This window comes from Rhinoderma darwinii, chromosome 1 (assembly GCF_050947455.1).
Source record: "Rhinoderma darwinii isolate aRhiDar2 chromosome 1, aRhiDar2.hap1, whole genome shotgun sequence".
Classification (NCBI taxonomy): domain Eukaryota; kingdom Metazoa; phylum Chordata; class Amphibia; order Anura; family Rhinodermatidae; genus Rhinoderma; species Rhinoderma darwinii.
In genome coordinates this window covers 247,956,886-247,975,312 of record NC_134687.1, presented here as the reverse complement: position 1 = coordinate 247,975,312, position 18,427 = coordinate 247,956,886, and the positions used below count along the sequence as shown (strand labels likewise).

Here is an 18,427-nt window from a genome sequence, read left to right as displayed (position 1 = left end):
AGGACTATGGATTAAGGCATTTAACGTCAATGGCCATTCTAAGCTCAATGTGCCTGCTCTCGTCAGATCGCAGAAGTTACAGAGCTTAAGGCCTCGCTAGTACCAGTGTGGGAGACTGTCTGGGAATCCGTGGTGCGGTTGAATTTTTATTATGTCGTTTAGATTTTGTTTCACAATCGATTAAAAAGGACTATGGATTAAAGCATTTAATGTCAATGGCCATTCTAAGCTGAATGTCCCTGCTCTCGTCAGATCGCAGAAGTTACACTGCTTAAGGCCTCGCTAGTACCAGTGTGGGAGACTGTCTGGGAATCCGTGGTGCGGTTGACTTTTTATTATGTTGTTTAGATTTTGTTTCACAATAGATTAAATAGGACTATGGAATAAGGCTTTTAATGTCAATGGCCATTCTAAGCTGAATGTGCCTGCTCTCGTCAGATCGCAGAAGTTACACAGTTTAAGGCCTCGCTAGTACCAGTGTGGGAGACTGTCTGGGAATCTGTGGTGCGGTTGACTTTTTATTATGTTGTTTAGATTTTGTTTCACAATAGATTAAATAGGACTATGGATTAAGGCTTTTAATGGCAATGGCCATTCTAAGCTGAATGTGCCTGCTCTCGTCAGATCGCAGAAGTTACACAGCTTAAGGCCTCGCTATTACCAGTGTGGGAGACTGTCTGGGAATCTGTGGTGCGGTTGACTTTTTATTATGTTGTTTAGATTTTGTTTCACAATAGATTAAATAGGACTATGGATTAAGGCTTTTAATGGCAATGGCCATTCTAAGCTGAATGTGCCTGCTCTCGTCAGATCGCAGAAGTTACACAGCTTAAGGCCTCGTTAGTACCAGTGTGGGAGACTGTCTGGGAATCCGTGGTGCGGTTGACTTTTTATTATGTCGTTTAGATTTTGTTTCACAATCGATTAAAAAGGACTATGGATTAAAGCATTTAATGTCAATGGCCATTCTAAGCTGAATGTGCCTGCTCTCGTTAGATCGCAGAAGTTACACAGCTTAACGCCTCGCTAGTACCAGTGTGGGAGACTGTCTGGGAATCCGTGGTGTGGTTGACTTTTTATTATGTCGTTTAGATTTTGTTTCACAATAGATTAAATAGGACTATGGATTAAAGCATTTAACGTCAATGGCCATTCTAAGCTGAATGTGCCTGCTCTCGTCAGATCGCAGAAGTTACACAGCTTAAGGCCTCGCTAGTACCAGTGTGGGAGACTGTCTGGGAATCCGTGGTGCGGTTGAATTTTTATTATGTCGTTTAGATTTTGTTTCACAATCGATTAAAAAGGACTATGGATTAAAGCATTTAATGTCAATGGCCATTCTAAGCTGAATGTCCCTGCTCTCGTCAGATCGCAGAAGTTACACAGCTTAAGGCCTCGCTAGTACCAGTGTGGGAGACTGTCTGGGAATCCGTGGTGCGGTTGACTTTTTTTTATGTTGTTTAGATTTTGTTTCACAATAGATGAAATAGGACTATGGATTAAGGCTTTTAATGTCAATGGACATTCTAAGCTGAATGTACCTGCTCTCGTCAGATCGCAGAAGTTACACAGCTTAAGGCCTCGCTAGTAGTAGTGTGGGAGACTGTCTGGGAATCCGTGGTGCGGTTGACTTTTTATTATGTCGTTTAGATTTTGTTTCACAATCGATTAAAAAGGACTATGGATTAAAGCATTTAATGTCAGTGGCAATGGCAATTCTAAGCTGAATGTGCCTGCTCTCGTTAGATCTCAGAAGTTACACAGCTTAACGCCTCACTAGTACCAGTGTGGGAGACTGTCTGGGAATCCGTGGTGTGGTTGACTTTTTATTATGTCGTTAAGATTTAGTTTCACAATAGATTAAAAAGGACTATGGATTAAAGCATTTAACGTCAATGGCCATTCTAAGCTAAATGTGCCTGCTCTCGTCAGATCGCAGAAGTTACACAGCTTAAGGCCTCGCTAGTACCAGTGTGGGAGACTGTATGGGAATCCGTGGTGCGGTTGAATTTTTATTATGTCGTTTAGATTTAGTTTCACAATCGATTAAAAAGGACTATGGATTAAAGCATTTAATGTCAATGGCCAATCTAAGCTGAATGTCCCTGCTCTCGTCAGATCGCAGAAGTTACACAGCTTAAGGCCTCGCTAGTACCAGTGTGGGAGACTGTCTGGGAATCCGTGGTGCGGTTGACTTTTTATTATGTCGTTTAGATTTTGTTTCACAATCAATTAAAAAGGACTATGGATGAAAAGCATTTAATGTCAATGGCCATTCTAAGCTGAATGTGCCTGCTCTCGTCAGATCGCAGAAGTTACACAGCTTAAGGCCTTGCTAGTACCAGTGTGGGAGACAGTCTGGGAATCCGTGGTGCGGTTGCCTTTTTATTATGTCGTTTAGATTTTGTTTCACAATAGATTAAATAGGACTATGGATTAAAGCATTTAACGTCAATGGCCATTCTAAGCTGAATGTGCCTGCTCTCGTCAGAACGCAGAAGTTACACAGCTTAAAGCCTCGCTAGTACCAGTGTTGGAGACTGTCTGGGAATCCGTGGTGCGGTTGCCTTTTTATTATGTCGTTTAGATTTTGTTTCACAATCGATTAAAAAGGACTATGGATTAAGCACTTAATGTCAATGGCCATTCTAAGCTGAATGTCCCTGCTCTCGTCAGATCGCAGAAGTTACACAGCTTAAGGCCTCGCTAGTACCAGTGTGGGAGACTGTCTGGGAATCCGTGGTGCGGTTGACTTTTTATTATGTTGTTTAGATTTTGTTTCACAATAGATTAAATAGGACTATGGATTAAGGCTTTTAATGGCAATGGCCATTCTAAGCTGAATGTCCCTGCTCTCGTCAGATCGCAGAAATTACACAGCTTAAGGCCTCGCTAGTACCAGTGTGGGAGACTGTCTGGGAATCCGTGGTGCGGTTGACTTTTTATTATGTCGTTTAGATTTTGTTTCACAATCGATTAAAAAGGACTATGGATTAAAGCATTTATTGTCAATGGCCATTCTAAGCTGAATGTGCCTGCTCTCGTCAGATCGCAAAAGTTACACAGCTTAAGGCCTCGCTAGTACCAGTGTGGGAGACTGTCTGGGAATCCGTGGTGCGGTTGACTTTTTATTATGTCGTTTAGATTTTGTTTCACAATCAATTAAAAAGGACTATGGATTAAAACATTTAATGTCAATGGCCATTCTAAGCTGAATGTGCCTGCTCTCGTCAGATCGCAGAAGTTACACAGCTTAAGGCCTTGCTAGTACCAGTGTGGGAGACTGTCTGGGAATCCGTGGTGCGGTTGACTTTTTATTATGTCGTTTAGATTTTGTTTCACAATAGATTAAATAGGACTATGGATTAAAGCATTTAACGTCAATGGCCATTCTAAGCTGAATGTGCCTGCTCTCCTCAGAACGCAGAAGTTACACAGCTTAAGGCCTCGCTAGTACCAGTGTTGGAGACTGTCTGGGAATCCGTGGTGCGGTAGAATTTTTATTATGTCGTTTAGATTTTGTTTCACAATCGATTAAAAAGGACTATGGATTAAGCATTTAATGTCAATGGCCATTCTAAGCTGAATGTGCCTGCTCTCGTCAGATCGCAGAAGTTACACAGCTTAAGGCCTCGCTAGTACTAGTGTGGGAGACTGTCTGGGAATCCGTGGTGCGGTTGACTTTTTATTATGTTGTTTAGATTTTGTTTCACAATCGATTAAAAAGGACTATGGATTAAAGCATTTAATGTCAATGGCCATTCTAAGCTGAATGTGCCTGCTCTCGTCAGATCGCAGAAGTTACACAGCTTAAGGCCTCGCTAGTACCAGTGTAGGAGACTGTCTGGGAATCCGTGGTGCGGTTGACTTTTTATTATGTTGTTTAGATTTTGTTTCACAATAGATTAAATATGACTATGGATTAAGGCTTTTAATGGCAATGGCAATTCTAAGCTGAATGTGCCTGCTCTCGTCAGATCGCAGAAGTTACACAGCTTAAGGCCTCGTTAGTACCAGTGTGGGAGACTGTCTGGGAATCCGTGGTGCGGTTGACTTTTTATTATGTCGTTTAGATTTTGTTTCACAATCGATTAAAAAGGACTATGGATTAAAGCATTTAATGTCAATGGCCATTCTAAGCTGAATGTGCCTGCTCTCGTTAGATCGCAGAAGTTACACAGCTTAACGCCTCGCTAGTACCAGTGTGGGAGACTGTCTGGGAATCCGTGGTGTGGTTGACTTTTTATTATGTCGTTTAGATTTTGTTTCACAATAGATTAAATAGGACTATGGATTAAAGCATTTAACGTCAATGGCCATTCTAAGCTGAATGTGCCTGCTCTCGTCAGATCGCAGAAGTTACACAGCTTAAGGCCTCGCTAGTACCAGTGTGGGAGACTGTCTGGGAATCCGTGGTGCGGTTGAATTTTTATTATGTCGTTTAGATTTTGTTTCACAATAGATTAAATAGGACTATGGATTAAGGCTTTTAATGTCAATGGCCATTCTAAGCTGAATGTGCCTGCTCTCGTCAGATCGTAGAAGTTACACAGTTTAAGGCCTCGCTAGTACCAGTGTGGGAGACTGTCTGGGAATCCGTGGTGCGGTTGACTTTTTATTATGTTGTTTAGATTTTGTTTCACAATAGATTAAATAGGACTATGGATTAAGGCTTTTAATGGCAATGGCCATTCTAAGCTGAATGTGCCTGCTCTAGTCAGATCGCAGAAGTTACACAGCTTAAGGCCTCGTTAGTACCAGTGTGGGAGACTGTCTGGGAATCCGTGGTGCGGTTGACTTTTTATTATGTCGTTTAGATTTTGTTTCACAATCGATTAAAAAGGACTATGGATTAAAGCATTTAACGTCAATTTCCATTCTAAGCTGAATGTGCCTGCTCTCGTCAGATCGCAGAAGTTACACAGCTTAAGGCCTCGCTATTACCAGTGTGGGAGACTGTCTGGGAATCTGTGGTGCGGTTGACTTTTTATTATGTTGTTTAGATTTTGTTTCACAATAGATTAAATAGGACTATGGATTAAGGCTTTTAACGGCAATGGCCATTCTAAGCTGAATGTGCCTGCTCTCGTCAGATCGCAGAAGTTACACAGCTTAAGGCCTCGTTAGTACCAGTGTGGGAGACTGTCTGGGAATCCGTGGTGCGGTTGACTTTTTTTAATGTTGTTTAGATTTTGTTTCACAATAGATGAAATAGGACTATGGATTAATGCTTTTAATGTCAATGGCCATTCTAAGCTGAATGTACCTGCTCTCGTCAGATCGCAGAAGTTACACAGCTTAAGGCCTCGCTAGTACTAGTGTGGGAGACTGTCTGGGAATCCGTGGTGTGGTTGACTTTTTATTATGTCGTTTAGATTTTGTTTCACAATAGATTAAATAGGACTATGGATTAAAGCATTTAACGTCAATGGCCATTCTAAGCTGAATGTGCCTGCTCTCGTCAGATCGCAGAAGTTACACAGCTTAAGGCCTCGCTAGTACCAGTGTGGGAGACTGTCTGGGAATCCGTGGTGCGGTTGAATTTTTATTATGTCGTTTAGATTTTGTTTCACAATCGATTAAAAAGGACTATGGATTAAAGCATTTAATGTCAATGGCCATTCTAAGCTGAATGTCCCTGCTCTCGTCAGATCGCAGAAGTTACACAGCTTAAAGCCTCGCTAGTACCAGTGTGGGAGACTGTCTGGGAATCCGTGGTGCGGTTGACTTTATATTATGTCGTTTAGATTTTGTTTCACAATCGATTAAAAAGGACTATGGATTAAAGCATTTATTGTCAATGGCCATTCTAAGCTGAATGTGCCTGCTCTCGTCAGATCGCAGAAGTTACACAGCTTAAGGCCTCGCTAGTACCAGTGTGGGAGACTGTCTGGGAATCCGTGGTGCGGTTGACTTTTTATTATGTCGTTTAGATTTTGTTTCACAATCAATTAAAAAGGACTATGGATGAAAAGCATTTAATGTCAATGGCCGTTCTAAGCTGAATGTGCCTGCTCTCGTCAGATCGCAGAAGTTACACAGCTTAAGGCCTTGCTAGTACCAGTGTGGGAGACAGTCTGGGAATCCGTGGTGCGGTTGCCTTTTTATTATGTCGTTTAGATTTTGTTTCACAATAGATTAAATAGGACTATGGATTAAAGCATTTAACGTCAATGGCCATTCTAAGCTGAATGTGCCTGCTCTCGTCAGAACGCAGAAGTTACACAGCTTAAAGCCTCGCTAGTACCAGTGTTGGAGACTGTCTGGGAATCCGTGGTGCGGTTGACTTTTTATTATGTCGTTTAGATTTTGTTTCACAATCGATTAAAAAGGACTATGGATTAAGCATTTAATGTCAATGGCCATTCTAAGCTGAATGTCCCTGCTCTCGTCAGATCGCAGAAGTTACACAGCTTAAGGCCTCGCTAGTACCAGTGTGGGAGACTGTCTGGGAATCCGTGGTGCGGTTGACTTTTTATTATGTTGTTTAGATTTTGTTTCACAATAGATTAAATAGGACTATGGATTAAGGCTTTTAATGGCAATGGCCATTCTAAGCTGAATGTCCCTGCTCTCGTCAGATCGCAGAAATTACACAGCTTAAGGCCTCGCTAGTACCAGTGTGGGAGACTGTCTGGGAATCCGTGGTGCGGTTGACTTTTTATTATGTCGTTTAGATTTTGTTTCACAATCGATTAAAAAGGACTATGGATTAAAGCATTTATTGTCAATGGCCATTCTAAGCTGAATGTGCTTGCTTTCGTCAGATCGCAAAAGTTACACAGCTTAAGGCCTCGCTAGTACCAGTGTGGGAGACTGTCTGGGAATCCGTGGTGCGGTTGACTTTTTATTATGTCGTTTAGATTTTGTTTCACAATCAATTAAAAAGGACTATGGATTAAAACATTTAATGTCAATGGCCATTCTAAGCTGAATGTGCCTGCTCTCATCAGATCGCAGAAGTTACACAGCTTAAGGCCTTGCTAGTACCAGTGTGGGAGACTGTCTGGGAATCCGTGGTGCGGTTGACTTTTTATTATGTCGTTTAGATTTTGTTTCACAATAGATTAAATAGGACTATGGATTAAAGCATTTAACGTCAATGGCCATTCTAAGCTGAATGTGCCTGCTCTCCTCAGAACGCAGAAGTTACACAGCTTAAGGCCTCGCTAGTACCAGTGTTGGAGACTGTCTGGGAATCCGTGGTGCGGTAGAATTTTTATTATGTCGTTTAGATTTTGTTTCACAATCGATTAAAAAGGACTATGGATTAAGCATTTAATGTCAATGGCCATTCTAAGCTGAATGTGCCTGCTCTCGTCAGATCGCAGAAGTTACACAGCTTAAGGCCTCGCTAGTACTAGTGTGGGAGACTGTCTGGGAATCCGTGGTGCGGTTGACTTTTTATTATGTTGTTTAGATTTTGTTTCACAATCGATTAAAAAGGACTATGGATTAAAGCATTTAATGTCAATGGCCATTCTAAGCTGAATGTGCCTGCTCTCGTCAGATCGCAGAAGTTACACAGCTTAAGGCCTCGCTACTACCAGTGTGGAAGACTGTCTGGGAATCCGTGGTGCGGTTGACTTTTTATTATGTTGTTTAGATTTTGTTTCACAATAGATTAAATATGGCTATGGATTAAGGCTTTTAATGGCAATGGCCATTCTAAGCTGAATGTGCCTGCTCTCGTTAGATCGCAGAAGTTACACAGCTTAACGCCTCGCTAGTACCAGTGTGGGAGACTGTCTGGGAATCCGTGGTGTGGTTGACTTTTTATTATGTCGTTTAGATTTTGTTTCACAATAGATTAAATAGGACTATGGATTAAAGCATTTAACGTCAATGGCCATTCTAAGCTGAATGTGCCTGCTCTCGTCAGATCGCAGAAGTTACACAGCTTAAGGCCTCGCTAGTACCAGTGTGGGAGACTGTCTGGGAATCCGTGGTGCGGTTGAATTTTTATTATGTCGTTTAGATTTTGTTTCACAATCGATTAAAAAGGACTATGGATTAAAGCATTTAATGTCAATGGCCATTCTAAGCTGAATGTCCCTGCTCTCGTCAGATCGCAGAAGTTACACAGCTTAAGGCCTCGCTAGTACCAGTGTGGGAAACTGTCTGGGAATCCGTGGTGCGGTTGACTTTTTATTATGTTGTTTAGATTTTGTTTCACAATAGATTAAATAGGACTATGGATTAAGGCTTTTAATGTCAATGGCCATTCTAAGCTGAATGTGCCTGCTCTCGTCAGACCGCAGAAGTTACACAGCTTAAGGTCTCGCTAGTACCAGTGTGGGAGACTGTCTGGGAATCTGTGGTGCGGTTGACTTTTTATTATGTCGTTTAGATTTTGTTTCACAATCGATTAAAAAGGACTATGGATTAAAGCATTTAATGTCAATGGCCATTCTAAGCTGAATGTGCCTGCTCTCGTCAGATCGCAGAAGTTACACAGCTTAAGGCTTTGCTAGTACCAGTGTGGGAGACTGTCTGGGAATCCGTGGTGCGGTTGACTTTTTATTATGTCGTTTAGATTTTGTTTCACAATAGATTAAATAGGACTATGGATTAAAGCATTTAACGTCAATGGCCATTCTAAGCTGAATGTGCCTGCTCTCGTCAGAACGCAGAAGTTACACAGCTTAAGGCCTCGCTAGTACCAGTGTGGGAAACTGTCTGGGAATCCGTGGTGCGGTTGAATTTTTATTATGTCGTTTAGATTTTGTTTCACAATCGATTAAAAAGGACTATGTATTAAAACATTTAATGTCAATGGCCATTCTAAGCTGAATGTCCCTGCTCTCGTCAGATCGCAGAAGTTACACAGCTTAAGGCCTAGCTAGTACCAGTGTGGGAGACTGTCTGGGAATCCGTGGTGCGGTTGACTTTTTATTATGTTGTTTAGATTTTGTTTCACAATAAATTAAATAGGACTATGGATTAAGGCTTTTAATGTCAATGGCCATTCTAAGCTGAATGTGCCTGCTCTCGTCAGATCGCAGAAGTTACACAGCTTAAGGCCTCGCTAGTACCAGTGTGGGAGACTGTCTGGGAATCCGTGGTGCGGTTGCCTTTTTATTATGTCGTTTAGATTTTGTTTCACAATCGATTAAAAAGGACTATGGATTAAAGCATTTAATGTCAATGGCCAATCTAAGCTGAATGTGCCTGCTCTCGTTAGATCGCAGAAGTTACACAGCTTAACGCCTCGCTAGTACCAGTGTGGGAGACTGTCTGGGAATCCGTGGTGCGGTTGACTTTTTATTATGTCGTTTAGATTTTGTTTCACAATAGATTAAATAGGACTATGGATTAAAGCATTTAACCTCAATGGCCATTCTAAGCTGAATTTGCCTGCTCTCGTCAGATCGCAGAAGTTACACAGCTTAAGGCCTCGCTAGTACCAGTGTGGGAGACTGTCTGGGAATCCGTGGTGCGGTTGAATTTTTATTATGTCGTTTAGATTTTGTTTCACAATCGATTAAAAAGGACTATGGATTAAAGCATTTAATGTCAATGGCCATTCTAAGCTGAATGTCCCTGCTCTCGTCAGATCGCAGAAGTTACACAGTTTAAGGCCTCGCTAGTACCAGTGTGGGAGACTGTCTGGGAATCCGTGGTGCGGTTGACTTTTTATTATGTCATTTAGATTTTGTTTCACAATCGATTAAAAAGGACTATGGATTAACGCATTTAATATCAATGGCCATTCTAAGCTGAATGTGCCTGCCCTCGTCAGATCGGAGAAGTTACACAGCTTAAGGCCTCGCTAGTACCAGTGTGGAAGACTGCCTGGGAATCCGTGGTGCGGTTGACTTTTTATTATGTCGTTTAGATTTTGTTTCACAATCGATTAAAAAGGACTATGGATTAAAGCATTTAAAGTCAATGGCCATTCTAAGCTGAATGTGCCTGCTCTCGTTAGATCGCAGAAGTTACACAGCTTAACGCCTCGCTAGTACCAGTGTGGGAGACTGTCTGGGAATCCGTGGTGCGGTTGACTTTTTATTATGTCGTTTAGATTTTGTTTCACAATAGATTAAATAGGACTATGGATTAAAGCATTTAACGTCAATGGCCATTCTAAGCTGAATGTGCCTGCTCTCGTCAGATCGCAGAAGTTACACAGCTTAAGGTCTCGCTAGTACCAGTGTGGGAGACTGTCTGGGAATCCGTGGTGCGGTTGAATTTTTATTATGTCGTTTAGATTTTGTTTCGCAATCGATTAAAAAGGACTATGGATTAAAGCATTTAATGTCAATGGCCATTCTAAGCTGAATGTCCCTGCTCTCGTCAGATCGCAGAAGTTACACAGCTTAAGGCCTCGCTAGTACCAGTGTGGGAGACTGTCTGGGAATCCGTGGTGCGGTTGACTTTTTATTATGTCGTTTAGATTTTGTTTCACAATCGATTAAAAAGGACTATGGATTAAAGCATGTAATCTCAATGGCCATTCTAAGCTGACTGTGTCTGCTCTCGTCAGATCGCAGAAGTTACACAGTTTAAGGCCTCGCTAGTACCAGTGTGGGAGACTGTCTGGGAATCCGTGGTGCGGTTGACTTTTTATTATGTCATTTAGATTTTGTTTCACAATCGATTAAAAAGGACTATGGATTAACGCATTTAATGTCAATGGCCATTCTAAGCTGAATGTGCCTGCTCTCGTCAGATCGCAGAAGTTATACAGCTTAAGGCCTCGCTAGTACCAGTGTGGGAGACTGTCTGGGAATCCGTGGTGCGGTTGACTTTTTATTATGTCGTTTAGATTTTGTTTCACAATCGATTAAAAAGGACTATGGATTAAAGCATTTAATGTCAATGGCCATTCTAAGCTGAATGTGCCTGCTCTCGTTAGATCGCAGAAGTTACACAGCTTAACGCCTCGCTAGTACCAGTGTGGGAGACTGTCTGGGAATCCGTGGTGCGGTTGACTTTTTATTATGTCGTTTAGATTTTGTTTCACAATAGATTAAATAGGACTATGGATTAAAGCATTTAACGTCAATGGCCATTCTAAGCTGAATGTGCCTGCTCTCGTCAGATCGCAGAAGTTACACAGCTTAAGGCCTCGCTAGTACCAGTGTGGGAGACTGTCTGGGAATCCGTGGTGCGGTTGAATTTTTATTATGTCGTTTAGATTTTGTTTCACAATCGATTAAAAAGGACTATGGATTAAAGCATTTAATGTCAATGGCCATTCTAAGCTGAATGTCCCTGCTCTCGTCAGATCGCAGAAGTTACACAGCTTAAGGCCTCGCTAGTACCAGTGTGGGAGACTGTCTGGGAATCCGTGGTGCGGTTGACTTTTTGTTATGTCGTTTAGATTTTGTTTCACAATCGATTAAAAAGGACTATGGATTAAAGCATGTAATGTCAATGGCCATTCTAAGCTGAATGTGTCTGCTCTCGTCAGATCGCAGAAGTTACACAGCTTAAGGCCTCGCTAGTACCAGTGTGGGAGACTGTCTGGGAATCCATGGTGCGGTTGACTTTTTATTATGTCGTTTAGATTTTGTTTCACAATCGATTAAAAAGGACTATGGATTAAAGCATTTAGTGTCAATGGCCATTCTAAGCTAAATGTGCCTGCTCTCGTTAGATCGCAGAAGTTACACAGCTTAACGCCTCGCTAGTACCAGTGTGGGAGACTGTCTGGGAATCCGTGGTGCGGTTGAATTTTTATTATGTCGTTTTGATTTTGTTTCACAATCGATTAAAAAGGACTATGGATTAAAGCATTTAATGTCAATGACCATTCTAAGCTGAATGTCCCTGCTCTCGTCAGATCGCAGAAGTTACACAGCTTAAGGCCTTGCTAGTAACAGTGTGGGAGACTGTCTGGGAATCCGTGGTGCGGTTGACTTTTTATTATGTTGTTTAGATTTTGTTTCACAATCGATTAAAAAGGACTATGGATTAAAGCATTTAATGTCAATGGCCATTCTAAGCTGAATGTGCCTGCTCTCGTCAGACTGCAGAAGTTACACAGCTTAAGGCCTCGCTAGTACCAGTGTGGGAGACTGTCTGGGAATCCGTGGTGCGGTTGCCTATTTATTATGTCGTTTAGATTTTGTTTCACAATCGATTAAAAAGGACTATGGATTAAAGCATTTAATGTCAATGGCCATTCTAAGCTGAATGTGCCTGCTCTCGTCAGATCGCAGAATTTACACAGCTTAAGGCTTTGCTAGTACCAGTGTGGGAGACTGTCTGGGAATCCGTGGTGCGGATGACTTTTTATTATGTCGTTTAGATTTTGTTTCACAATAGATTAAATAGGACTATGGATTAAAGCATTAAACATCAATGGCCATTCTAAGCTGAATGTGCCTGCTCTCGTCAGAACGCAGAAGTTACACAGCTTAAGGCCTCGCTAGTACCAGTGTGGGAAACTGTCTGGGAATCCGTGGTGCGGTTGAATTTTTATTATGTCGTTTAGATTTTGTTTCACAATCGATTAAAAAGGACTATGGATTAAAGCACTTAATGTCAATGGCCACTCTAAGCTGAATGTCCCTGCTCTCGTCAGATCGCAGAAGTTACACAGCTTAAGGCCTCGCTAGTACCAGTGTGGGAGACTGTCTGGGAATCCGTGGTGCGGTTGACTTTTTATTATGTTGTTTAGATTTTGTTTCACAATAGATTAAATAGGAGTATGGATTAAGGCTTTTAATGTCAATGGCCATTCTAAGCTGAATGTCCCTGCTCTCGTCAGATCGCAGAAGTTACACAGCTTAAGCCCTCGCTAGTACCAGTGTGGGAGACTGTCTGGGAATCCGTGGTGCGGTTGACTTTTTATTATGTCGTTTAGATTTTGTTTCACAATCGATTAAAAAGGACTATGGATTAAAGCATGTAATCTCAATGGCCATTCTAAGCTGAATGTGTCTGCTCTCGTCAGATCGCAGAAGTTACACAGCTTAAGGCCTCGCTAGTACCATTGTGGGAGACTGTCTGGGAATCCGTGGTGCGGTTGACTTTTTATTATGTTGTTTAGATTTTGTTTCACAATAGATTAAATAGGACTATGGATTAAGGCTTTTAATGTCAATGGCCATTCTAACCTGAATGTGCCTGCTCTCGTCAGATCGCAGAAGTTATACAGCTTAAGTCCTCGCTAGTACCAGTGTGGGAGACTGTCTGGGAATCCGTGGTGCGGTTGACTTTTTATTATGTCGTTTAGATTTTGTTTCACAATAGATTAAATAGGACTATGGATTAAAGCATTTAACGTCAATGGCCATTCTAAGCTGAATGTGCCTGCTCTCGTCAGATCGCAGAAGTTACACAGCTTAAGGCCTCGCTAGTACCAGTGTGGGAGACTGTCTGGGAATCCGTGGTGCGGTTGACTTTTTATTATGTCGTTTAGATTTTGTTTCACAATCGATTAAAAAGGACTATGGATTAAAGCATTTAATGTCAATGGCCATTCTAAGCTGAATGTCCCTGCTCTCGTCAGATCGCAGAAGTTACACAGCTTAAGGCCTTGCTAGTAACAGTGTGGGAGACTGTCTGGGAATCTGTGGTGCGGTTGCCTTTTTATTATGTTGTTTAGATTTTGTTTCACAATCGATTAAAAAGGACTATGGATTAAAGCATTTAATGTCAATGGCCATTCTAAGCTGAATGTGCCTGCTCTCGTCAGATTGCAGAAGTTACACAGCTTAAGGCTTTGCTAGTACCAATGTGGGAGACTGTCTGGGAATCCGTGGTGCGGATGACTTTTTATTATGTCGTTTAGATTTTGTTTCACAATAGATTAAATAGGACTATGGATTAAAGCATTAAACGTCAATGGCCATTCTAAGCTGAATGTGCCTGCGCTCGTCAGAACGCAGAAGATACACAGCTTAAGGCCTCGCTAGTACCAGTGTGGGAGACTGTCTGGGAATCCGTGGTGCGGTTGACTTTTTATTATGTCGTTTAGATGTTGTTTCACAATCGATTAAAAAGGACTATGGATTAAAACATTTAATGTCAATGGCCATTCTAAGCTGAATGTGCCTGCTCTCGTTAGATCGCAGAAGTTACACAGCTTAACGCCTCGCTAGTACCAGTGTGGGAGACTGTCTGGGAATCCGTGGTGCGGTTGACTTTTTATTATGTCGTTTAGATTTTGTTTCACAATAGATTAAATAGGACTATGGATTAAAACATTTAACGTCAATGGCCATTCTAAGCTGAATGTGCCTGCTCTCGTCAGATCGCAGAAGTTACACAGCTTAAGGCTTCGCTAGTACCAGTGTGGGAGACTGTCTGGGAATCTGTGGTGCGGTTGAATTTTTATTATGTCGTTTAGATTTTGTTTCACAATCGATTAAAAAGGACTATGGATTAAAGCATTTAATGTCAATGGCCATTCTAAGCTGAATGTCCCTGCTCTCGTCAGATTGCGGAAGTTACACAGCTTAAGGCCTCGCTAGTACCAGTGTGGGAGACTGTCTGGGAATCCGTGGTGCGGTTGACTTTTTATTATGTCGTTTAGATTTTGTTTCATAATCGATTAAAAAGGACTATGGATTAAAGCATTTAATGTCAATGGCCATTCTAAGCTGAATGTGCCTGCTCTCGTCATATCGCAGAAGTTACACAGCTTAAGGCCTCGCTAGTACCAGTGTGGGAGACTGTCTGGGAATCCATGGTGTGGTTGACTTTTTATTATGTCGTTTAGATTTTGTTTCACAATAGATTAAATAGGACTATGGATTAAAGCATTTAACGTCAATGGCCATTCTAAGCTGAATGTTCCTGCTCTCGTCAGAACGCAGAAGTTACACAGCTTAAGGCTTCGCTAGTACCAGTGTGGGAGACTGTCTGGGAATCCGTGGTGCGGTAGACTTTTTATTATGTCGTTTAGATTTTGTTTCACAATCGATTAAAAAGGACTATGGATTAAAGCATTTAATGTCAATGGCAATTCTAAGCTGAATGTGCATGCTCTCGTTAGATCGCAGAAGTTACACAGCTTAAGCCCTCGCTAGTACCAGTGTGGGAGAGTGTCTGGGAATCCGTGGTGCGGTTGACTTTTTATTATGTTGTTTAGATTTTGTTTCACAATCGATTAAAAAGGACTATGGATTAAAGCATTTAATGTCAATGGCCATTCTAAGCTGAATGTGCCTGCTCTCGTTAGATCGCAGAAGTTACACAGCTTAACGCCTCGCTAGTACCAGTGTGGGAGACTGTCTGGGAATCCGTGGTGCGGTTGACTTTTTATTATGTCGTTTACATTTTGTTTCACAATAGATTAAATAGGACTATGGATTAAAGCATTTACCGTCAAAGGCCATTCTAAGCTGAATGTGCCTGCTCTCGTCAGATCGCAGAAGTTACACAGCTTAAGGCCTCGCTAGTACCAGTGTGGGAGACTGTCTGGGAATCCGTGGTGCGGTTGAATTTTTATTATGTCGTTTAGATTTTGTTTCACAATCGATTAAAAAGGACTATGGATTAAAGCATTTGATGTCAATGGCCATTCTAAGCTGAATGTCCCTGCCCTCGTCAGATCGCAGAAGTTACACAGCTTAAGGCCTCGCTAGTACCAGTGTGGGAGACTGTCTGGGAATCCGTGGTGCGGTTGACTTTTTATGATGTCGTTTAGATTTTGTTTCACAATCGATTAAAAAGGACTATGGATTAAAGCATTTAATGTCTATGGCCATTCTAAGCTGAATGTGCCTGCTCTCGTCAGATCGCAGAAGTTACACAGCTTAAGGCCTCGCTAGTACCAGTGTGGGAGACTGTCTGGGAATCCGTGGTGCGGTTGCCTTTTTATTATGTCGTTTAGATTTTGTTTCACAATCGATTAAAAAGGACTATGGATTAAAGCATTTATTGTCAATGGCCATTCTAAGCTGAATGTGCCTGCTCTCGTCAGATCGCAAAAGTTACACAGCTTAAGGCCTCGCTAGTACCAGTGTGGGAGACTGTCTGGGAATCCGTGGTGCGGTTGAATTTTTATTATGTCGTTTAGATTTTGTTTCACAATCAATTAAAAAGGACTATGGATTAAAACATTTAATGTCAATGGCCATTCTAAGCTGAATGTGCCTGCTCTCGTCAGATCGCAGAAGTTACACAGCTTAAGGCCTTGCTAGTACCAGTGTGGGAGACTGTCTGGGAATCCGTGGTGCGGTTGACTTTTTATTATGTCGTTTAGATTTTGTTTCACAATAGATTAAATAGGACTATGGATTAAAGCATTTAACGTCAATGGCCATTCTAAGCTGAATGTGCCTGCTCTCGTCAGAACACAGAAGTTACACAGCTTATGGCCTCGCTAGTACCAGTGTTGGAGACTGTCTGGGAATCCGTGGTGCGGTAGAATTTTTATTATGTCGTTTAGATTTTGTTTCACAATCGATTAAAAAGGACTATGGATTAAGCATTTAATGTCAATGGCCATTCTAAGCTGAATGTGCCTGCTCTCGTCAGATCGCAGAAGTTACACAGCTTAAGGCCTCGCTAGTACTAGTGTGGGAGACTGTCTGGGAATCCGTGGTGCGGTTGACTTTTTATTATGTTGTTTAGATTTTGTTTCACAATAGATTAAATAGGACTATGGATTAAGGCTTTTAATGGCAATGGCCATTCTAAGCTGAATGTGCCTGCTCTCGTCAGATCGCAGAAGTTACACAGCTTAAGGCCTCGTTAGTACCAGTGTGGGAGACTGTCTGGGAATCCGTGGTGCGGTTGACTTTTTATTATGTCGTTTAGATTTTGTTTCACAATCGATTAAAAAGGACTATGGATTAAAGCATTTAATGTCAATGGCCATTCTAAGCTGAATGCGCCTGCTCTCGTCAGATCGCAGAAGTTACACAGCTTAAGGCCTCGCTAGTACCAGTGTGGGAGACTGTCTGGGAATCCGTGGTGCGGTTGACTTTTTATTATGTTGTTTAGATTTTGTTTCACAATAGATTAAATAGGACTATGGATTAAGGCTTTTAATGGCAATGGCCATTCTAAGCTGAATGTGCCTGCTCTCGTCAGATCGCAGAAGTTACACAGCTTAAGGCCTCGTTAGTACCAGTGTGGGAGACTTTCTGGGAATCCGTGGTGCGGTTGACTTTTTATTATGTCGTTTAGATTTTGTTTCACAATCGATTAAAAAGGACTATGGATTAAAGCATTTAATGTCAATGGCCATTCTAAGCTGAATGTGCCTGCTCTCGTTAGATCGCAGAAGTTACACCGCTTAACGCCTCGCTAGTACCAGTGTGGGAGACTGTCTGGGAATCCGTGGTGTTGTTGACTTTTTATTATGTCGTTTAGATTTTGTTTCACAATAGATTAAATAGGACTATGGATTAAAGCATTTAACGTCAATGGCCATTCTAAGCTGAATGTGCCTGCTCTCGTCAGATCGCAGAAGTTACACATCTTAAGGCCTCGCTAGTACCAGTGTGGGAGACTGTCTGGGAATCCGTGGTGCGGTTGAATTTTTATTATGTCGTTTAGATTTTGTTTCACAATCGATTAAAAAGGACTATGGATTAAAGCATTTAATGTCAATGGCCATTCTAAGCTGAATGTCCCTGCTCTCGTCAGATCGCAGAAGTTACACAGCTTAAGGCCTCGCTAGTACCAGTGTGGGAGACTGTCTGTGAATCCGTGGTGCGGTTGACTTTTTATTATGTTGTTTAGATTTTGTTTCACAATAGATTAAATAGGACTATGGATTAAGGCTTTTAATGTCAATGGCCATTCTAAGCTGAATGTGCCTGCTCTCGTCAGATCGCAGAAGTTACACAGCTTAAGGCCTCGCTAATACCAGTGTGGGAGACTGTCTGGGAATCCGTGGTGCGGTTGACTTTTTATTATGTTGTTTAGATTTTGTTTCACAATAGATTAAATAGGACTATGGATTAAGGCTTTTAATGGCAATGGACATTCTAAGCTGAATGTGCCTGCTCTCGTCAGATCGCAGAAGTTACACAGCTTAAGGCCTCGTTAGTACCAGTGTGGGAGACTGTCTGGGAATCCGTGGTGCGGTTGACTTTTTATTATGTCGTTTAGATTTTGTTTCACAATCGATTAAAAAGGACTATGGATTAAAGCATTTAATGTCAATGGCCATTCTAAGCTGAATGTGCCTGCTCTCGTCAGATCGCAGAAGTTACACAGCTTAAGGCCTCGCTATTACCAGTGTGGGAGACTGTCTGGGAATCCGTGGTGCGGTTGACTTTTTATTATGTTGTTTAGATTTTGTTTCACAATAGATTAAATAGGACTATGGATTAAGGCTTTTAATGGCAATGGCCATTCTAAGCTGAATGTGCCTGCTCTCGTTAGATCGCAGAAGTTACACAGCTTAACGCCTCGCTAGTACCAGTGTGGGAGACTGTCTGGGAATCCGTGGTGTGGTTGACTTTTTATTATGTCGTTTAGATTTTGTTTCACAATAGATTAAATAGGACTATGG

At 41.7% G+C, this 18,427-nt stretch overlaps 88 pseudogenes; all 88 read left to right on the top strand.

Moving 5' to 3' along the window:
• The first annotated feature begins 25 nt into the window (after positions 1-25).
• Positions 26-144, top strand: LOC142738231 (5S ribosomal RNA; annotated as a pseudogene).
• Positions 145-211: 67 nt separating this feature from the next.
• LOC142737420 (5S ribosomal RNA) lies at positions 212-330 on the top strand (annotated as a pseudogene).
• A 67-nt stretch (positions 331-397) lies between these two features.
• LOC142736483 (5S ribosomal RNA) lies at positions 398-516 on the top strand (annotated as a pseudogene).
• Positions 517-583: 67 nt separating this feature from the next.
• On the top strand, positions 584-702 carry LOC142699365 (5S ribosomal RNA; annotated as a pseudogene).
• Positions 703-769: 67 nt separating this feature from the next.
• Positions 770-888, top strand: LOC142735497 (5S ribosomal RNA; annotated as a pseudogene).
• Positions 889-955: 67 nt separating this feature from the next.
• On the top strand, positions 956-1,074 carry LOC142699019 (5S ribosomal RNA; annotated as a pseudogene).
• A 67-nt stretch (positions 1,075-1,141) lies between these two features.
• On the top strand, positions 1,142-1,260 carry LOC142736587 (5S ribosomal RNA; annotated as a pseudogene).
• Positions 1,261-1,327: 67 nt separating this feature from the next.
• Positions 1,328-1,446, top strand: LOC142726722 (5S ribosomal RNA; annotated as a pseudogene).
• Positions 1,447-1,513: 67 nt separating this feature from the next.
• LOC142738315 (5S ribosomal RNA) lies at positions 1,514-1,632 on the top strand (annotated as a pseudogene).
• A 259-nt stretch (positions 1,633-1,891) lies between these two features.
• On the top strand, positions 1,892-2,010 carry LOC142687413 (5S ribosomal RNA; annotated as a pseudogene).
• Positions 2,011-2,077: 67 nt separating this feature from the next.
• On the top strand, positions 2,078-2,196 carry LOC142737112 (5S ribosomal RNA; annotated as a pseudogene).
• Positions 2,197-2,264: 68 nt separating this feature from the next.
• LOC142688294 (5S ribosomal RNA) lies at positions 2,265-2,383 on the top strand (annotated as a pseudogene).
• Positions 2,384-2,450: 67 nt separating this feature from the next.
• LOC142691207 (5S ribosomal RNA) lies at positions 2,451-2,569 on the top strand (annotated as a pseudogene).
• A 66-nt stretch (positions 2,570-2,635) lies between these two features.
• LOC142726711 (5S ribosomal RNA) lies at positions 2,636-2,754 on the top strand (annotated as a pseudogene).
• Positions 2,755-2,821: 67 nt separating this feature from the next.
• LOC142737222 (5S ribosomal RNA) lies at positions 2,822-2,940 on the top strand (annotated as a pseudogene).
• Positions 2,941-3,007: 67 nt separating this feature from the next.
• LOC142736061 (5S ribosomal RNA) lies at positions 3,008-3,126 on the top strand (annotated as a pseudogene).
• A 67-nt stretch (positions 3,127-3,193) lies between these two features.
• LOC142731819 (5S ribosomal RNA) lies at positions 3,194-3,312 on the top strand (annotated as a pseudogene).
• Positions 3,313-3,379: 67 nt separating this feature from the next.
• On the top strand, positions 3,380-3,498 carry LOC142692477 (5S ribosomal RNA; annotated as a pseudogene).
• A 66-nt stretch (positions 3,499-3,564) lies between these two features.
• Positions 3,565-3,683, top strand: LOC142736045 (5S ribosomal RNA; annotated as a pseudogene).
• A 67-nt stretch (positions 3,684-3,750) lies between these two features.
• LOC142733068 (5S ribosomal RNA) lies at positions 3,751-3,869 on the top strand (annotated as a pseudogene).
• Positions 3,870-3,936: 67 nt separating this feature from the next.
• On the top strand, positions 3,937-4,055 carry LOC142737723 (5S ribosomal RNA; annotated as a pseudogene).
• A 67-nt stretch (positions 4,056-4,122) lies between these two features.
• On the top strand, positions 4,123-4,241 carry LOC142699012 (5S ribosomal RNA; annotated as a pseudogene).
• Positions 4,242-4,308: 67 nt separating this feature from the next.
• LOC142736586 (5S ribosomal RNA) lies at positions 4,309-4,427 on the top strand (annotated as a pseudogene).
• Positions 4,428-4,494: 67 nt separating this feature from the next.
• On the top strand, positions 4,495-4,613 carry LOC142738347 (5S ribosomal RNA; annotated as a pseudogene).
• A 67-nt stretch (positions 4,614-4,680) lies between these two features.
• Positions 4,681-4,799, top strand: LOC142679286 (5S ribosomal RNA; annotated as a pseudogene).
• A 67-nt stretch (positions 4,800-4,866) lies between these two features.
• LOC142700398 (5S ribosomal RNA) lies at positions 4,867-4,985 on the top strand (annotated as a pseudogene).
• A 67-nt stretch (positions 4,986-5,052) lies between these two features.
• LOC142735496 (5S ribosomal RNA) lies at positions 5,053-5,171 on the top strand (annotated as a pseudogene).
• A 67-nt stretch (positions 5,172-5,238) lies between these two features.
• Positions 5,239-5,357, top strand: LOC142737209 (5S ribosomal RNA; annotated as a pseudogene).
• A 67-nt stretch (positions 5,358-5,424) lies between these two features.
• LOC142736584 (5S ribosomal RNA) lies at positions 5,425-5,543 on the top strand (annotated as a pseudogene).
• A 67-nt stretch (positions 5,544-5,610) lies between these two features.
• On the top strand, positions 5,611-5,729 carry LOC142668943 (5S ribosomal RNA; annotated as a pseudogene).
• A 67-nt stretch (positions 5,730-5,796) lies between these two features.
• Positions 5,797-5,915, top strand: LOC142688349 (5S ribosomal RNA; annotated as a pseudogene).
• A 68-nt stretch (positions 5,916-5,983) lies between these two features.
• Positions 5,984-6,102, top strand: LOC142709143 (5S ribosomal RNA; annotated as a pseudogene).
• Positions 6,103-6,169: 67 nt separating this feature from the next.
• On the top strand, positions 6,170-6,288 carry LOC142667671 (5S ribosomal RNA; annotated as a pseudogene).
• A 66-nt stretch (positions 6,289-6,354) lies between these two features.
• On the top strand, positions 6,355-6,473 carry LOC142726700 (5S ribosomal RNA; annotated as a pseudogene).
• A 67-nt stretch (positions 6,474-6,540) lies between these two features.
• LOC142737220 (5S ribosomal RNA) lies at positions 6,541-6,659 on the top strand (annotated as a pseudogene).
• Positions 6,660-6,726: 67 nt separating this feature from the next.
• LOC142737320 (5S ribosomal RNA) lies at positions 6,727-6,845 on the top strand (annotated as a pseudogene).
• Positions 6,846-6,912: 67 nt separating this feature from the next.
• Positions 6,913-7,031, top strand: LOC142718536 (5S ribosomal RNA; annotated as a pseudogene).
• Positions 7,032-7,098: 67 nt separating this feature from the next.
• On the top strand, positions 7,099-7,217 carry LOC142692466 (5S ribosomal RNA; annotated as a pseudogene).
• Positions 7,218-7,283: 66 nt separating this feature from the next.
• Positions 7,284-7,402, top strand: LOC142736033 (5S ribosomal RNA; annotated as a pseudogene).
• A 67-nt stretch (positions 7,403-7,469) lies between these two features.
• Positions 7,470-7,588, top strand: LOC142679916 (5S ribosomal RNA; annotated as a pseudogene).
• A 253-nt stretch (positions 7,589-7,841) lies between these two features.
• On the top strand, positions 7,842-7,960 carry LOC142736583 (5S ribosomal RNA; annotated as a pseudogene).
• Positions 7,961-8,027: 67 nt separating this feature from the next.
• On the top strand, positions 8,028-8,146 carry LOC142736159 (5S ribosomal RNA; annotated as a pseudogene).
• A 67-nt stretch (positions 8,147-8,213) lies between these two features.
• On the top strand, positions 8,214-8,332 carry LOC142670699 (5S ribosomal RNA; annotated as a pseudogene).
• A 67-nt stretch (positions 8,333-8,399) lies between these two features.
• On the top strand, positions 8,400-8,518 carry LOC142737331 (5S ribosomal RNA; annotated as a pseudogene).
• Positions 8,519-8,585: 67 nt separating this feature from the next.
• On the top strand, positions 8,586-8,704 carry LOC142737397 (5S ribosomal RNA; annotated as a pseudogene).
• Positions 8,705-8,771: 67 nt separating this feature from the next.
• Positions 8,772-8,890, top strand: LOC142738009 (5S ribosomal RNA; annotated as a pseudogene).
• Positions 8,891-8,957: 67 nt separating this feature from the next.
• On the top strand, positions 8,958-9,076 carry LOC142735645 (5S ribosomal RNA; annotated as a pseudogene).
• A 67-nt stretch (positions 9,077-9,143) lies between these two features.
• Positions 9,144-9,262, top strand: LOC142703134 (5S ribosomal RNA; annotated as a pseudogene).
• Positions 9,263-9,329: 67 nt separating this feature from the next.
• Positions 9,330-9,448, top strand: LOC142667397 (5S ribosomal RNA; annotated as a pseudogene).
• Positions 9,449-9,515: 67 nt separating this feature from the next.
• LOC142736094 (5S ribosomal RNA) lies at positions 9,516-9,634 on the top strand (annotated as a pseudogene).
• Positions 9,635-9,887: 253 nt separating this feature from the next.
• LOC142680772 (5S ribosomal RNA) lies at positions 9,888-10,006 on the top strand (annotated as a pseudogene).
• Positions 10,007-10,073: 67 nt separating this feature from the next.
• On the top strand, positions 10,074-10,192 carry LOC142676476 (5S ribosomal RNA; annotated as a pseudogene).
• A 67-nt stretch (positions 10,193-10,259) lies between these two features.
• LOC142726689 (5S ribosomal RNA) lies at positions 10,260-10,378 on the top strand (annotated as a pseudogene).
• A 67-nt stretch (positions 10,379-10,445) lies between these two features.
• LOC142710137 (5S ribosomal RNA) lies at positions 10,446-10,564 on the top strand (annotated as a pseudogene).
• A 67-nt stretch (positions 10,565-10,631) lies between these two features.
• LOC142737741 (5S ribosomal RNA) lies at positions 10,632-10,750 on the top strand (annotated as a pseudogene).
• Positions 10,751-10,817: 67 nt separating this feature from the next.
• LOC142680761 (5S ribosomal RNA) lies at positions 10,818-10,936 on the top strand (annotated as a pseudogene).
• Positions 10,937-11,003: 67 nt separating this feature from the next.
• LOC142736581 (5S ribosomal RNA) lies at positions 11,004-11,122 on the top strand (annotated as a pseudogene).
• A 67-nt stretch (positions 11,123-11,189) lies between these two features.
• On the top strand, positions 11,190-11,308 carry LOC142726677 (5S ribosomal RNA; annotated as a pseudogene).
• A 67-nt stretch (positions 11,309-11,375) lies between these two features.
• LOC142684358 (5S ribosomal RNA) lies at positions 11,376-11,494 on the top strand (annotated as a pseudogene).
• A 439-nt stretch (positions 11,495-11,933) lies between these two features.
• On the top strand, positions 11,934-12,052 carry LOC142682350 (5S ribosomal RNA; annotated as a pseudogene).
• Positions 12,053-12,119: 67 nt separating this feature from the next.
• Positions 12,120-12,238, top strand: LOC142709634 (5S ribosomal RNA; annotated as a pseudogene).
• Positions 12,239-12,305: 67 nt separating this feature from the next.
• LOC142737188 (5S ribosomal RNA) lies at positions 12,306-12,424 on the top strand (annotated as a pseudogene).
• A 67-nt stretch (positions 12,425-12,491) lies between these two features.
• On the top strand, positions 12,492-12,610 carry LOC142736889 (5S ribosomal RNA; annotated as a pseudogene).
• A 67-nt stretch (positions 12,611-12,677) lies between these two features.
• Positions 12,678-12,796, top strand: LOC142667474 (5S ribosomal RNA; annotated as a pseudogene).
• A 67-nt stretch (positions 12,797-12,863) lies between these two features.
• Positions 12,864-12,982, top strand: LOC142688647 (5S ribosomal RNA; annotated as a pseudogene).
• Positions 12,983-13,049: 67 nt separating this feature from the next.
• On the top strand, positions 13,050-13,168 carry LOC142687073 (5S ribosomal RNA; annotated as a pseudogene).
• Positions 13,169-13,235: 67 nt separating this feature from the next.
• Positions 13,236-13,354, top strand: LOC142688228 (5S ribosomal RNA; annotated as a pseudogene).
• Positions 13,355-13,793: 439 nt separating this feature from the next.
• Positions 13,794-13,912, top strand: LOC142671882 (5S ribosomal RNA; annotated as a pseudogene).
• Positions 13,913-13,979: 67 nt separating this feature from the next.
• Positions 13,980-14,098, top strand: LOC142680750 (5S ribosomal RNA; annotated as a pseudogene).
• Positions 14,099-14,165: 67 nt separating this feature from the next.
• LOC142684142 (5S ribosomal RNA) lies at positions 14,166-14,284 on the top strand (annotated as a pseudogene).
• Positions 14,285-14,351: 67 nt separating this feature from the next.
• LOC142674710 (5S ribosomal RNA) lies at positions 14,352-14,470 on the top strand (annotated as a pseudogene).
• A 253-nt stretch (positions 14,471-14,723) lies between these two features.
• LOC142735888 (5S ribosomal RNA) lies at positions 14,724-14,842 on the top strand (annotated as a pseudogene).
• A 253-nt stretch (positions 14,843-15,095) lies between these two features.
• LOC142680739 (5S ribosomal RNA) lies at positions 15,096-15,214 on the top strand (annotated as a pseudogene).
• A 67-nt stretch (positions 15,215-15,281) lies between these two features.
• On the top strand, positions 15,282-15,400 carry LOC142684085 (5S ribosomal RNA; annotated as a pseudogene).
• Positions 15,401-15,467: 67 nt separating this feature from the next.
• LOC142738197 (5S ribosomal RNA) lies at positions 15,468-15,586 on the top strand (annotated as a pseudogene).
• Positions 15,587-15,653: 67 nt separating this feature from the next.
• LOC142737842 (5S ribosomal RNA) lies at positions 15,654-15,772 on the top strand (annotated as a pseudogene).
• A 67-nt stretch (positions 15,773-15,839) lies between these two features.
• On the top strand, positions 15,840-15,958 carry LOC142673803 (5S ribosomal RNA; annotated as a pseudogene).
• A 67-nt stretch (positions 15,959-16,025) lies between these two features.
• Positions 16,026-16,144, top strand: LOC142731808 (5S ribosomal RNA; annotated as a pseudogene).
• Positions 16,145-16,396: 252 nt separating this feature from the next.
• LOC142736021 (5S ribosomal RNA) lies at positions 16,397-16,515 on the top strand (annotated as a pseudogene).
• A 67-nt stretch (positions 16,516-16,582) lies between these two features.
• LOC142735495 (5S ribosomal RNA) lies at positions 16,583-16,701 on the top strand (annotated as a pseudogene).
• A 67-nt stretch (positions 16,702-16,768) lies between these two features.
• Positions 16,769-16,887, top strand: LOC142675168 (5S ribosomal RNA; annotated as a pseudogene).
• A 67-nt stretch (positions 16,888-16,954) lies between these two features.
• LOC142730041 (5S ribosomal RNA) lies at positions 16,955-17,073 on the top strand (annotated as a pseudogene).
• Positions 17,074-17,140: 67 nt separating this feature from the next.
• Positions 17,141-17,259, top strand: LOC142698080 (5S ribosomal RNA; annotated as a pseudogene).
• A 67-nt stretch (positions 17,260-17,326) lies between these two features.
• Positions 17,327-17,445, top strand: LOC142683489 (5S ribosomal RNA; annotated as a pseudogene).
• Positions 17,446-17,512: 67 nt separating this feature from the next.
• On the top strand, positions 17,513-17,631 carry LOC142737731 (5S ribosomal RNA; annotated as a pseudogene).
• Positions 17,632-17,698: 67 nt separating this feature from the next.
• LOC142737125 (5S ribosomal RNA) lies at positions 17,699-17,817 on the top strand (annotated as a pseudogene).
• A 67-nt stretch (positions 17,818-17,884) lies between these two features.
• On the top strand, positions 17,885-18,003 carry LOC142675930 (5S ribosomal RNA; annotated as a pseudogene).
• A 67-nt stretch (positions 18,004-18,070) lies between these two features.
• Positions 18,071-18,189, top strand: LOC142737758 (5S ribosomal RNA; annotated as a pseudogene).
• The last annotated feature ends 238 nt before the right edge of the window (positions 18,190-18,427 follow it).